We start from the raw sequence: 16,222 nt of genomic DNA, 5'->3' as shown, positions 1-16,222 counted from the left end.
ACTGTTATGATTAGTCCCTGCAATTTTCTTGGCAAGATTTCAAAAATGACTAGCTGTTGCATTCTTCCTAGGGTTGAAAGTGACTGGCCCAACTGTCTTTGTGTCTAAAGTGGACTAGAAGTCATGCTCACTCAGTTTCTAGACTGCTGCCTTTAACCCCTACACCAAACCAGAATCAACACAAATAAAGTTTATGTTTGCTGGTGGTTGAATAGTGGCAATATATCTGTTTCTAAAATGTAAGAGAATAATATCATAGCTGCAGATCTCAATTATTTATAATAATCATTATAAAAATAGTTCTAAGCTAGTTTTAGAAACTGGGTATTATGTCCTTGTTCAATCAATATTAGGTGCTTCTGCATTCAGGGATCTGTAATACTTTAGCATAATAATTGTTTTACTAAGACTAATTGTTCATATTTTTAAAAATGCTTTTCTGTGTTACACAGTAATACTTCATTGTTGTTCATCCAAAACAAACTTACATTTTCTTTCAAACAGAAAAGAACAACACCCAAAAATATTTTATCAGCTACTGCGATCAACTTAGTTTGCTTTATGAAGTAGCTCATCCTGATGGAACATGATAAATCTTCAAGGCTGTTCATTTCTTGACACATTAATTTCTATCTAGTAGCACAATCATTCATAAATTAAACCCTAATACAGTGCAAGCATGATAATTGCAATATTTACTAATATGCTCTAAGCACTGTTGCCAACGTGTGTCAGCTAGCGAGACTCAAGAGGTGGGCCTTTATAGCCACGGCACCCACCCTCTCAAACTTAAGTCCCTCTGAGATTAGATTAGTTCTGACCCTCCTGGCCTTTTGTAAAGCACTAAAACTTGTTTTGTGACTAAGCTTAGTGCCACAAAAGTGTGAGACAGCTCATCTTGTTTTTGGTGATAGTTATTTTATGGTTCTTGATTGCTATGTATTTTATTTTATATTATCTATTTTATTTAATTAGGACTGCAGAAAAAACAATTACTACCAACCTCGAGGACCTGTATACTGCAAAAAGAGTATACTGTATACTGCAAAGTCAAAAAGAGGGCTGTGAAAATAGTTACAGACCCCTCACATCCTGGATATAAACTGTTTCAACTCCTTCCCTCAAAACGATGCTGTAGAGCACTGCACACCAGAACAACTACACACAATAACAGTTTTCCCCCCCGAAAGCCATCAGTCTGCTAAACAAATAATTCCCTCAACACTGTTCAACTATTTACAAAGTGTGCACTACTATTACTGTTAATCTTCTCATCACTCCTTATCACCCATCCCCTCCCACTTGTGATTGTAGGACTGTAACTTTGTCGCTTGTATCCTTACGATTTATATTGACTGTTTCCTAGTATGATTTGATTGTTGATTATATCCCATGTCTCTTATTAAGTGTTGTACCATGATTCTTGACTGTTGATGAATATATCTTTCTTTAATGTTCACTGAGACCATTTGCACCAAGAAAAATTCCTTGTGTGTCCAATCACACTTAGCCAATAAAGAATTCTATTCCATTCCATTCCATTCCATTCCATTCCATTCTATTCTATTCTATTCTATTCTATTCTATTCTATTCTATTCTATTCTAATTTGTTTTCATTTATTTTATTGTAAGCTATCCAAGTTTATCTATATGAGATGGGAGCTATATAAATCAAATCAAATCAAATCAAATGAATGAATAATATTACTAGTATCTGAAAAAAGAATTTTGATCTGTATTCATTTGTAGAAACCAATTCATTTGTACTTAAATTATGACTACATAAAGTATCTTATGTATTATCATATATGCAACAAGATTTTAAGGGTAGAGACTGGGGTTTACAATTTGATTCTCTGCAATATAGTTTCCCTTTTGATTACTATCATCAGTCTTAAAACTGGAAAATGATATGGTTAAATACATAAAGCAAAGAAATTAGATAGTCTACCACAAGTGAAGCATATTACAGCAGGAGACAATTTGCAGTAGATAATTAGATAATTATTATTATAGGATTTCCTAATCATTCTCATTACATTTAAGCATATGAGGAAATTTACAAGTTGGGCAACTAATCTGTTTAGCTCTGTGTTGCCTATTTTCCTTGAAAAACTTGCCAAATAAATCATTTACCAGGATATTATGTTATATACAGTTTACAAGGTGTCCCAATAATTAAGTTCAATGCCTTGCAATATTCTCTACCAAGATAAACTGAGCTTTAGTATTAATATTTTAAACATCACAAGAGTCAGTGTACTACATATACATATGAACTGGTGTGATGTATATTTAGACTTAAAAGTCTCTAGAGATTAAAAAAAAATAGTATGAGCATGCTTGATGTAAAACTGAGCACTTTGGCTTATTGCCCCCAAAGTATCAAACTAATTAGTACACAACTGCACATCTATAACTAGAGTGATAAATTAATCTAGTCTTTCTCATTCTTAATATACAGCAAGACATAAAAGCTTTGGTAATCCAAAGGAATGATCAGCAGAAGTCATTACCCATGACATTATTTGGTGAAGAGTATAGCGTATGAAATATTATGACTTGGAAAAGAAGAGGAATAAATGGCAAAAAGTATGAATTAATGAATACAAGAAAAGAAAATAGTAGATTGTGTGTCTGTAAAACTAAGAGAAAGAGGAATAATGTAGTAGTATGACACTGAGCTACAACAGATAAATTCATGTGGGAAATGGATTGGAATGTGGAACAGACCAGTTTTTGATCCAGGTAATTCTTGGGAAAAAGGGAAGGGAAGGGAAGGAAAGGGAAGAGAGGAGATTGCAGTTAAAAATGAGTACCAGATAGGAAGGAAGTAGTAAAAGAAAAATCTCTCTGTGGAATTGATGAATGTTTCAGTTATTCAAAACTCGGGCATTCTTCATCCATTCACCTGCATAGAAGGATGCAGATCAGGATAAGCACAACAAACTGACATTGTTTGCAATGACTTTGTAATGAACATACAGTAATTGTATTCAAACAAACCTAGACTGGCTCTCCAAGATATGAAATATACACTTTTTCAAACTTGCTAACTGAGTTACTTAAGTGGAATTAACTTGCATTTAACTGATCTACTTAACTGGAGAAGACATGAATGAAACCTAAAGCCATCACTGTAGCCTATAACGAACAAATGAATGAACAAACGAATGAAAGAAAGAAAGAAAGAAAGAAAGAAAGAAAGAAAGAAAGAAAGAAAGAAAGGTGAATAGCCTTCTTTCCTACAATGAGATATGAGGGAAAAGATTAAATGAAATCCAGCACTAACATTATCAAAAAAAACTTTACTCATCTACCTCTCTCATACCCCCACATAAACACAGCATCCACAATCCTCTTCATTATATTATCATGTAAAATAAGGATAGTGTTTTGTCTCTAAATATTGAAAATGTGAATGACCAACAATGTGTTACAACTTATATTTCATTTTCTCAACTTTTATTTCAGCTGGCTGTATAGAAAACAAGCAATAGCATACAAGCGAACAAGGTTTTATCTATTCAAAAATCTTTGATTAATATAAGGAAGATGAAAAATATATTATAATATATTATGAATATAATAACATAATATAAATATAATATAATAATATAATATAAAGCTGAAAAATATAATGAGATCCATAAAGGTAAACAAAATCAGTTTATAGTACTCAAAAAAGCAAGAAAAATAAATGCATTTCATGCAATATGAAAACGTCATTGCAGTAATTACTACTCATTATACAAGAAAACTTGCTAATTTCTTTCCTGTTGTGCAGAACTGTCAGAATCTAATTTTTTATCAGTTTTCCAAACAGTTACCATCTCTTTGTGAAAGCAAATAATCTTTAAAAATAATAGCTTCAAATTGTAGCCTGTCATAGAAGTAAAAACAAAATAAATGACCCATTGCTAGGTTGCAAGTTGTAGTCATGTTTATTGCACTTCAATGTTAAGGAAAAATTTTGGTGAGAAAGAAAGACATACTCATTCATTTTTAACAGTTGTCACTTTTAAATAAGATAGAGGAAAATCCCCCAAAGCACAGTCAAATAAATCACTATATCTGCTGTTGGGTGAATTCCTGTATCCTTGCCTGAACGTGTTCAGTTGGAAGTCAGTGCATTCTCTGATAGCTAACTATCAGCAAAACTATAGTAGAACCAGGACAGCAGAAAGAAAATCCCCAATGCTGGGCTTAATACTATTGACTTCAGTGACATCTACTGCTAGCACATTATTCTTTTGCTTTTGACAAATTTATTATTATGCCAAGAAAGTTTTTTAGAAGCAAAAAGGAGTTGTACTTCTAAAATTTGAAACAAAAACTAAAACCAGAAAAGTAAAGTTAGTGAATTATGTAAGACAGGTATTTTTTTAAGGAAGAGAGGAGAGAGAACTGTGACAACTTGAGGTTACAAGAGATGGACTTTGAGTCTTTACTGACAAATCACAAAGGACTAATCACTGGATGGATACCAGTTCACTTAAAAGTTTTGCAAGAACTCAAATCCATGGTTGACAATGTTATAACAAAAATATGCAATATTCACAAATCATCCTCAGGGCTAAGAGAATAAATCTGTTTTCTTCACTGTTGTTTATTTACTTTCAATATATATGGTCTACTTCAGCCCAGATGGGTTGTGGACTCTGTGATGGAGATGGGCAGTCTTTACCATCCACCCTTCCCAAAATAAGAACACATGCCCAAGGCTCCTAAGAACTATTAAGGCCTGAAAGAAAGTTCAAGCAAAATTGTTTCTATCTTTCTTATTATAAACAAACAGGATTGGACTGCCAGAATCTATGGTTGAGAGTATTCCGATTGCTGAAGGACATGACAAAGGAGATTTGTTTGTGGTTCTGTGCCCTTTGAACTCCACAAAGCAAGGTGTGTATGACAGATCTAGATCTCTGGACTGGATGGATAATTTTTTTCTTGACAAGATACTGCCTGATATTTCTCAGTACTGTGCTTCACAGGGCTTTAAAGGCAATAGCCAAGACTTTTCAGAGGCCTGGAGGCACAGTAATAACAATGCAATGTCTCAAGGATTAGTATTAGTCTACCCTGGTCAGATACTCTCATTAAACTGGCTGCCACATTCTACACGATCTGCAGCTTTGAGCTCATTTCCAACTCAGCCCAACACATCCTACAGTAATTCAATCTTGTAGTGATGAAGGTGTGAAATTCCATTGCTAAGAAATTCTGGTCCAAATAGCACACCAACTAAATCTGGATGAACTCTAACCCTACCCTTGCTTCCTTCTGTTGCTGGCAGGAACCAAGAGACCAGGTGATCTGAAACTCACAAGCCACTTTCTTTTAGCAGGATAGTGACTGTTACTGTAGAAATTACAGAATCCAAAGACCAGCTCTGATTTGTTATGATTTAATCTGAGTTTATTTCACCCCAATGAGAATTACACAGTTTCCCAGCACAAATTTGGGATTTGTCAAGCATCTTATTTGTGATTTTTTTTTTATGCCTGCACCTACAAGAAAAGAAAGAATAGTGGTTCTGTTAAACAAGAATTGTAATAAGACTTCCAAACACCAATCTGTGCTGGAAATTCACTGATAACGCCACTATGGTATTTTCTATCAGTCTGTCAAAATATTAAGGAATAATTTATGTCATTTGTTTGATTGTTTATTTAATTTTTTGATTTATAGCCCACATTTATAATCAAACAAATTCTACCAGTAAATGTCCTTACTATTTATACAGCATTACTGGCCTAACATAGTATTTACACCATTTTGGAAGGAAAGATTAATTATGAAAAGTAATTATGCAACACACATATAACAATTGTCTATGTTTTAAACAGCCTTCAACAATAGCAAAAGCAATGCTTGATCATAGGACAGATTATTCAATTTGGCTTCCAAAGAATTATTCCAAAGCATCAATTTTAATAGACCAAGATGGTTTACATATATTGAAGACAAAATTCTGTCTTAATAATAAATTATCATTAATGAAATAAGTTTTAGGCAAGGTAAATAATTCTGGAATTATTTTCATAATCATATTTTACCTTTCAAGGCACCCATGACATTTTTAAATGTTCACTTTTAAGTACATTGAATAGTGAAAACTTTACTAAGCAATTGTGTAGATAATATGCTGTTTTAAAATAAACTCCTTGGAGTTCATGTTAATACAACTATGGTTTGGAAACTTGGATGCCACATAAAGCAAGTCAGTATACAGAATGTGGGCTGTGATTGCCTACTGTTCTAGCGATTTAATCAGAGTATATTTTTACAATGCATATTATCCTTTCCAGATTTGGTTGAATAATCTGGAAAGAGTAATCATATGGAATTTGATATGGCCACTTGCCAAAGGGCCCTTCTTCCTATAAATCCAGTAATACCATAAAGTCAGAATCTTTGGACAGAGAAGAAAGAATGTGTCCTGGGATGCAAATATTTCTTTCTTCATAAAGAAGTTTGTTAAACGAACACTGACACATACAGATGGAAAAACAGAAACAGAGCAATCCAAGGATATAGTTTTTCTAGATTTTCAAAATATTGTTTGCTAGCAACATTTATACATTATTTAAAGTATTTTAAAGTTTTTATTGTCTACGAAGTTTGTCTTCATTTGATAAGAATTTTAACATTTAAATTAAGTTTAAAAGATGTCAGATGGTCAATCTGTTGATCCCCATATACGTTGAACTAAACCTCGAAGAAGCCTGGACTTTTACAAGTGTAATGAGATGAATGAATCTTTGGAATGAAAGTGCTTTTAAATAGTCTCATATTTTAACTACATTTTGAGCTCCATTTTGAAACCCATTATCATAATAAATCTCATAAAAGTACATTCAAGGTATATCACAGACATAATTTTATATTTGAGTAAGAGACTTTATAGACCAACATTTGGCCATGATCTGTTATATAGACCAACATTTGGCCATGATCCCTTGGAGATATCATAGCCCAGCACAGATTGGAGAAGACTATAGACATAGTAAATGAGTTCACAGAAGAAGAATAAAAACTGACAGTAGTCATAAAATAAGTTCTACAGGCAACGGGAGGTAACTGCACAATAGAAGATTAAAACAAGGCATGAAAGTAGTTTTCTCCCCAAAGATAAATAAATTCTTCTCTGCCAATCAATCAAATCCATTTAACTTATAAGAGGACAGATTTAAATGTCCTAATAACACAAGTAGTTCACAACAGAGCTGGGTAGTCACAGGTGTAACGGTACTTTTTATCTGTGGATCTAATTCAAACAGGACCTGGATGACACTTTTCAGGAATGGGAACTGAATTAAATGGCCTTTTAACTCTCTGTGTAAATTTAAAATGCAGCCACCTTTTCAGTAATACTGATGTAGGCTTACAGTAATACTGATGTAGCCTTACTGATTCCAGTTGAGTTTCATATAATTTAAAAACACAAAAGTCATACAGTACACTCTATGTAAAACTAATGCAAATTGCTTTATAATTTAAACAACTCCTGGGAGCCTTAATTTCTTCCATTAGACACAAAGGTTTGAGAGTCTCAATGTGTGTGTGTATCTAGGGTAAGGGTTAACCAGCAACCTATTTTTCTAATGTTATCATGAAACACAAAACACAATTGACATGAAGGAAGAATTCAAACTTGAAAAGAACAATACAGTTGTTATTTTGAAGGATTTTGGAGTCAAATATAGAGTTTATGTGCATATCATAAATCAAATAAAAGAATTAGATGGCCATTTTTGTTATCTGAAAAGTTGCAATGTAAGAAGAGAGAGCAGAATCTTCTTAACTTCAATATGAATTTTCCTGGCATTGTAGCCGCTGGAATGGCTACAACATTAGCTATGGGAAGACACAGCTTCTTTACAAAAGTATAAGCAGGCACCTCTCAGAAACTTCCTCTGTTTGAGCTTTGGATCTTTAGTGCAAATCATCCTAAACACCTATTATTTGCTAGAAAGTTCAGAGGGGCAATATCTTCTGATAAAATATCATATAAACATATAGATATCAACTGATAGCTCTAAATGCGTCAGAATTCCCTCTAGTACTGGTAATATAGAATTGAATACATCTGTTATAAATTAATATTAAATAAATAGTATAAATTGTTGTTAAATACACCAAATTAAATGTTGGAGAGTACAGAGAGACATGAAATAAAGAATATCTAATGCCTAATGTCTATGGAAACCTTTTAAGCAGTCATATCACATTTTCACAGAGTTAAAATCTATACTTCACCTAAATTTTAGAACTCTGGTGCTCAAAATACAACAGTATAAGTTCTTGATTTTAACGTGACAACCTTTTGGGTAAAATGTTATTTCACATATTAATTTTGTCACTGATATTTTTTTAGATGCAATATTTTGAACTATAATGTATATTAATAGCTGGTAAGAAACAGAAAGTTAATGAAATTGGAAGGTATTTGCTTTTATAGTCCACCCCAAAATATACAAGGTTTGGTTGATATTCAGTCTTTGTAAGACTTACAAGAATCTGATGAATCCACTCTGTTTTCTGTATTCAAGTTAAAGACTTTTGCTTCTGGAAATTTTGATTTGAGGACTATTGAGAAATTGGCCCACATTATTGTCATTTATGTAAGGATGGGGTTTTTAAGTACATTTGGTAAATGTAGTTTTGTGATTTTTTTCTTCTTCTATATTTTTCTTTTATATCTTTTTGCATAGAGAATGTTTAAAAACATAAAAAGACCAAACATCAATAAAGGAAACACCAGAACTTCTCTAGTAATTAAATTGCTACTTGTTTTTGTTTTAAGACATAAGACATAAGAATTTATTTGTCATTACACTCGCAAGCAGGTGCAACGAAATGAGGTGCTCTTCCACAAGTAAAACTAGACAAACACCACTAAAAAAGAAAAAGAAAAAAATTAAACTAAACACAACCAACCATACAATAATCTCTATACAATTTAAAAATGTAAATACCCCACTACTCTCAGCCATTAAACTCCACAAAAATCTTATGACCCCGCATTCAAACTCAAAACTGCACTTGGATAAAAACTGTTCTTAAATCTGGTCGTCCTTGTTCTTAATACCCTAAATCTCCTTCTCAATGGTAATAGTTCAAGGGCTGATGTCCCGGATGAGAGGAGTCATTCAATATGTTAAATATCTTCCTCCTACATCTATTCCTATACAGTTCTTCCAAAGAGGGGAATGAGCAGCCAATGATGTTTTGGGCCGTCTTGATCACCCTTTGAATTGCCTTTTTCTCTGCCACTGTGCAGCTCGAGAACCATACACAGAGACAGTAGGATAATATACTCTCAATTGAACTCCGATAGAAGGTAGTCAATAGACTCTCAGCCAGTTGTTGTTTCCTAAGAATCCTTAGTAAATACAACCGTTGTTGTGCCTTCTTAATTAAAGCAGCGGTGTTTGCCCTCCAGGTCAGGTCATTTGTAATGATGGTCCCGAGAAACTTACATTCAACCACCTGTTCCACACGAACTCCCTCTATATACAGTGGCTGAATGTCTGCTCTTTTTTTCTATAGTCCACTATAACCTCCTTAGTCTTCTTAATATTAAATAGAAGATTATTATTTTTGCACCAACGGGATAGCTGTAATACCTCATCCCAATATGCAGACTCATCATCCCCAGAAATGAGTCCTACAAGCGTAGTATCGTCTGCAAATTTCATTATCCTATTGTTGGGATGTTTATTTGTGTAATCAGATGAATAGATGGAGAACAGTAGTGGACTAAGGACACAACCTTGTGGAGTGCCAATGCTAAGTGTCTTGACAGTAGAAGTATAATCATTCAGTTTAACTCTTTGTGGATGATTTGTTAAAAAATCCAATATCCATAAACAAATAGAATCTGGAAAATCTAGATCTTTGAGCTTGGCTATTAATCTGTGCGGTATGATGGTATTGAAAGCAGAACTAAAGTCTGCGAACAACATTTTTACATAATTCCCCGGTGTTTCCAAATGGGATAAGGCCATGTGAAGCACAGTAATAATTGCATCCTCGGTTGATCTATTTTCTTTGTAAGCAAACTGAAGCCCATCAAAGGAATCGGGAAGGCAGGAGATAATATAATTTCGAACTAGCTGCTCAAAGCACTTCATTAAGATGGAAGTTAGTGCCACCGGCCTATAGTCACTCGGACCATTTGTAGGCAACTTTTTAGGCAGTGGAACGATGGTGGAAGCCTTGAGACACACAGGAACCACACATTGTGTCAAGGATCGATTAAAAATTTCAGTCCATACCCCAGCTAACTGATCAGCACAATCTTTTACCACCCGACCAGGAATTGAGTCGGGCCCAGCTGACTTTCTGGAATTAACCACCTTCATTGTCTGCCTCACATCCTGCTCATTCACAATGAAGGGGAGGCTCTGCTGAGTAAATGATGGCAAAGGGACAGTTTCAGTTTGATGGATCTCAAATCGAGCAAAAAAGTTGTTCAATTCCTCAACCACTGCCACACTACCATCCGAAGAAACCTTTTTTGCTTTATAGTTCGTTAGTTGTTGAACCCCCTGCCAAACCTGCCTCATGTTATTACTGAGAAAGCAATCTTCAATTCTCCTCTTATATTTGGCCTTAGCTTGCTTAATGCCTCTCCTTAAGTTCGTTCTTGCAGCACTATAATCTAGATCATTCCCAGACTTAAAAGCCTTATTTCTTGCGTACAGCAAGCGTCTAACCTTCCCGGTCATCCAAGGTTTTTGATTAGGATAAACCCGGATTCGTTTATCCACCATGACAGTATCAATACAGTGTGCCATATACCCTAACACCGCAGCCGTGTGATCGTCAAGATCAGGATGATCAAAAACTTCCCAGTTTGTCTGTTCGAAGCAGTCCTTTAGCTGCTCCATAGCTCCCTCTGGCCAGCTTTTCACCGTCTTGACTACTGACCCTGCCTGCTTTCTCAGAGGAATATACTCCGGGGCTAAAAGCAGGTAAATTGTAAATTGCAAATTTGTAAATTGCCTTGTGAAAAAATGTTAATTCCACAACCAAAATGCATTTTAGACAACAGAAGCCAATTCTTTTCTTAAAGGGTATGCTTAATGCTATTTTAAAGAAGCAATCCTAACCAAACTCACCATAAAAAAGTATAATGCATCTCTGCTCACAATTAAGCATAATACACAGACTCTATCCTATGTTTCATTCTCTGGAGAAAAGGAAATTAATCTATGTGTTTAATACTAAAATATACCAAATACAGCTGCAAATCATTCAGTGAGAAATGAATTAGCTATATTTATGCATTGTGATAAATTCATCATATTTTTAAAATCAGATAAAAGCTATAGTAATAAAAGTAAGAGAATGTATTTAATAAGTTGTATATTTTTTAAAAAAAATAAGTCAATGGAATTTTCTGATTTGGGGCAATAAGAGTGATGCATTCAAAATGGTCAGTCTATACAATACTTAAGCTCTTGTGTCTGTAACCTTTAACTGGCTGCAATACTTTTTGAACTAGGGCTAACTTAACATAATGTCTCCAACATCTGGACTCATGACTCTTGAGAGATTACATTTGGCAAATTGGTGATCATTTCAATGCTGTTGTTGCACTGGCACTCAGAGGTTCAGTAGACCATTTTCCACCTTAGCACTCCAGAGGGTTGCTGGAGAACAATCAGCTATAGTGAAGCTAGCAGGAACTTGGAATTTGCGCCCATTCCCACTGGTAATTCTGTTTCTGTCTAGATAAGGAAACACCTAAGAAACAATGATCCTGCAACTCACAGGTTGTCTAGTAACGCCTTAATATTATGACATTTCAAATATCTGAAAACGATATAATTTCATTATATTATATCTTACAGTTTTATGTTGATATAGATATATGAAAAATATAAATATATAATCTTATTCATCTAATTCTGAATGTAAGGAAAAAGAATGAGAAAAAATTTCCAAGATAAATTGTAGGAGATAAAATGCCAGGAATAACTAATTCTGCAGCTTGGTACCACTCATTAATACCTGTAGGCTGATTCTACTGAATTACTGGGATTTCAATACAAAATAAATGTGATGCATTGATCAGCATATACAGTTTTTGAATGGCATACTGCACCACAAAGTTCAAAACATAGAGACATATCAAGGTATATCTGCTTCCTTGTCCATGTATCAGATTGGGAAGTACACACTGGATATCTTTGCATTAAAGTGAGAAGCAAATAAAATTTTCCCGTCCTTATTTAAAAGACCCTTAAAGAAAAGGCACACAACCATAGTACATACTGATCATGCCACACTGAATATAATACACTGATAACATGATTTAAGAAGGAGGGATGTCAGATTTTATAATGTTAACAGTTGAGTTTAACCATTCTTTTGGAAGTGACAGACTAAAGCATTCCTAGTTAGAGAGGAAATGATATTGCCTTTGGTTCCAACTGAATGCCACATATGCCACTGTCAGAGGGCCAAAAAGACACCTGGTTACACAGACAAGAGATGCCAGAAAGATAATATCAGACAGATGAACTAGTGGTCCATCCAACGCAATAGTCACTGCACTGAAATTGACTGAAATGGCAGACTTAAACAAATTTTAGAGTATTTTTATTAGCTTAATATTAAGTATCACAGCACAATTTGGTTATATTCTATTAACAAATAGCTTGCTTATGCTCCAAGCAGTTTTGAGCAGATGTAACTCTTTATTCTGAACCAACAAACAGCTCTTTCTTGGCAGATAAAATATAATTGAATCAACAGAGTTTATTTCTTAAACTCTAGTTTACTAATATTGCTGAAATTCATGCTATTTTGCTATTTCTTGTTTCTATTGACCCTCATGAATAATCTTATATGTTGTCTATTTCTAATTAAGTTTTACTTGTTCAGGAAATTAAAACCAAATTACAGATAAATTTACTAAGCAAGCAACATTAATGGATAGTCATATGGTGTTTGGGGGAAAAAATTCTCATTTTCTTTTAATTTCCTGAACCATTGTATATCTACTTCCTTAGTCTCCTGACACAAAGCGTAGGTATTCTCCCTGCTCCTACCAGTGAATTAATTCTAGAACACAATTTTCAATTTTTAATGTATAATAAAAAATAACACATTTTTCTCTAAAAAAATGAGATATTCACATGGAAAGAGTTTTCCTCCTGATACTTTGTCTTATTATTACAGTTACTCCTTTACTATGAAGAATCACAAGGGTTCCTGGTAGAAGATATAATTTAAAATTAGATCTTATATATAATCTGAGCCACAATGCAATACATAAACCAAAAACATAACTACAGAGGTAATCTAGTTTTGGCTTGTTTCAATTTTTTAGCAGCATGATTCCATGTACATTTTGGCAGGCATAAAATGCATTAATTGTAATGGAATTTAGAATTTGATTGATTTGTTTGATGTCTGCTTTAAATGAAAGTTGTTAAGCATGAATTGTTTCAGAAACACTCATCAGAGGGCACATACTGGATTAGGTGGAGATTTCCAGTAGAGGTCACCATTGCTTTAACCACAAAGTAGACAAGGATATTATTTTTATGTTGTTGTTTTTTTTAAAAGAAAACATGATATGGGAGAGTTACATTCCACAAGATTGGGCTAACATTATATGATCAAGGCTGTTTTTCATTCTTTCTATGCATATTAGCTTTTGATTGCTAAGCAAAAATGTTTAGTAATTACAATATGGCCACAAGGCAACAAAATTAAATGATTTAATTGTAATAGATGAATCTCTTTTCTAGAACTTGTAAAAGTGTATATTACACTCAGAAGATAAATCTTTAAATATACCTAATTGCAAGTGAAATCTAAACAATAGTACTAATATGTATTCAGATCCACATATGAGTTTAATTTCAGCAACAATGTAATCATATATTTTCTATTCATACAGAAGCTACACCGTCTAACAGATTAAAGCAAATAAAATTAATGACTTCTTTTCAAATTAGAGTTGCTACTTGTAGTCATATAATAACTTGGTGAAAGCACAAAATAGTAGAAGCACCAAAATTGGTGCTGTCCCTTTAGGGCAAGTTCTCTGCATTTCTCAGGTTTTGAACAATTATTATAGTCCTTTGAAAAGGATTGTATTGCTCAACAATGTTTCCAGATGTTCCCCAGATCTTTTAGCAATGATTTAGACATCTAACATTAAGACCAGATCCAAGTAAGTTGCCATTTGCTCATTATCATCCCTCTGTCATGAGAATGAAATAAGACTTGTAAGCTTTATTTCAAGAAGATTTCTATGAACCCCAATGACATGATTCTCATGGTCATTCAAAGTATATAAGGAAGTTTCATAAATCCATAAAAGTTTATTATAATATATATTAGTTAGTTATGCCTACACTAAAAGCATCATAATAACAAGGCAACTGTAAGTTATCCACAAAAGTGAAGTTCTCACAAAGAAAGCACATTTTAACAACCAAAAGTTCAAGGGTAGTTATGTGCTCAGCTGGACTAAGATATTAGACTACATGATTAGTTTAACTAATATAGTTTTCAACTTTCCAAGCAGTGAGTTTGGAAAATCAGGCTGGCAAGCAACTATTTATAAATTATCTGTGCATATTTCAGACTGGACAGGGAAACAGGATGTCCACTGGATACATTTTTAAAAAATCCAAAAATCCATAGGGAATAATAGGAAATGAGAATAGCTACTGACATAATAACCAAGATTTAGTCAACATAAGCCACAAGTTAGTTACAGTAAAAGTAAAGCAAAGTGGATCTTCAGATGCCATGGAATGGGTCACAGCTAGGAACAGCAATAATTTATACTGCTTTTCTTATTGTTGGTTTTAAAATGGTTGCAAAATTTGTAATCTTTTCTTATTCACAATATTACACGCATGTGTGCTTTAATTTGTTCACTGATTGACAAAAATGCTGATATTGCACACTGATAATGACCAACACTAGGAAATAGCTATAAGGTTTATGATCAATCTCCCCCCACCCCGCCATCCAAGTTTAGTTAAGGCACGTTATTTGTGAAACTTCTAAGCTACTTTCAGCATCAAAATTTACCCTGAAAGGGCACCAGAAATAGTATTGTTTCATTTCTACTCCACCCTGTGGCCTTTCCATCCTCTGGCATAATTTCAGTGGATCCCTATTATTGTCAATAGCCATGCTCAGCTCCCAGTGATCTCCTACAGACCTTCATATGATGGCTTTCCTCTTTTCCAGTGGATGTTCTTGTCCTTCATTTGATACATCCTTTGGGAGGGAAAAAAAACCATAAACTTCCGACAGGCTACAGAAACAGAGAAACTTCTCTCAATTGATCGCACCTCTTTCCTCCCTGTCTGGCGTTTCTCTTCTAAAAATACAGCTTGATCATCAAACAAGACACAGCGAGCAGCGCCCTCACTTTCCATCCTTTCGCTAGGCAGAGAAGCAGACAGTTTTGGGGCGGGGGCGGGAGAACCTGACTGCAGAAATGCAATCCGACTAGTGTCTGTCGGGTGATTAAAAAGTAGAAAGGCCTGGGGGGGCGGGGGGGGGTTGGGGGGCAGAGCTCGCTCCCACTGAAAACAAAGGTAAAGCCCATAAAGGGCCAGAGCTGCTTATCCGAGTCCACGTCCAGATGTCTTCCTGGAGATGTTACAGGAGACGGACTTCCCCGCCGGCAGACACAAGATCTTCCACCAAAATGTTGGGTCTAATCAGTGGCAGCAGCCAACAGAACCGGCCGCTTGAAGTTGGCTGGTGCCCCACTACAAAGCGACCGCGAAGATTTTTCAGCCCTGGAGCCTAAGGAAAGAAATCCCGGAATCCGCTACTCCCGCCAGGGCGCCCGGTCCCCGGACTTTCTCCCTCGCAACGCCGGCGGGCTCACTTACCTCAGCGCTGCGGCCGCGGGCAGGTGGAGAGAGACCCCCTAGGGGCTGCTGTTGCCGCCGGACGCGCCGTTGCCCAGCCCGCCGGGAATCCTGAGGCGCCTTGCTCCGTGGCCACTTTCCCGACGCACCCCAGCCATTCACTTTCACACGGCCGCCGCAGCCTCATTCGGAACTCGCTCCGCTCTGCCTGGGTCCTAGCGCCATAAAACGCGCGTCCGGGGAGCTTCGCGGACTCGCCCGGCTGCCGAACGGAAAGGCCCCGACGGGGAGCTTCTCTGACCTCGTGAGGAAAGCTTTGGTCCGCCGCCCGCCGCTTTCCCCCTTGCTCGGC

At 35.4% G+C, this 16,222-nt stretch overlaps 1 protein-coding gene and 1 long non-coding RNA gene across 2 annotated transcripts in view; one reads left to right on the top strand and one right to left on the bottom strand.

The window, feature by feature from the left end:
• The window catches only part of NGF (nerve growth factor), a 60,591-nt gene extending 44,681 nt beyond the window's left edge, over nucleotides 1-15,910 (bottom strand). The window contains exon 1 of the mRNA XM_087959540.1: nucleotides 15,892-15,910. The gene's annotated coding sequence lies outside the window, so the exon portion shown is untranslated. The remainder of the gene's footprint in view (nucleotides 1-15,891) is intronic.
• Nucleotides 4,760-6,608, top strand: LOC148131149 (uncharacterized). The gene is made up of 2 exons (XR_015748324.1): nucleotides 4,760-4,903; nucleotides 6,313-6,608. It is a non-coding gene; the product is annotated as an uncharacterized LOC148131149 (long non-coding RNA).
• Nucleotides 15,911-16,222: the final 312 nt, after the last annotated feature.

This window comes from Notechis scutatus, chromosome 3 (assembly GCF_049901735.1).
Source record: "Notechis scutatus isolate UNSWTSFEM ecotype Mainland chromosome 3, rNotScu1.2, whole genome shotgun sequence".
NCBI lineage: Eukaryota > Metazoa > Chordata > Lepidosauria > Squamata > Elapidae > Notechis > Notechis scutatus.
This window is presented reverse-complemented; position numbering and strand designations above follow the sequence as displayed.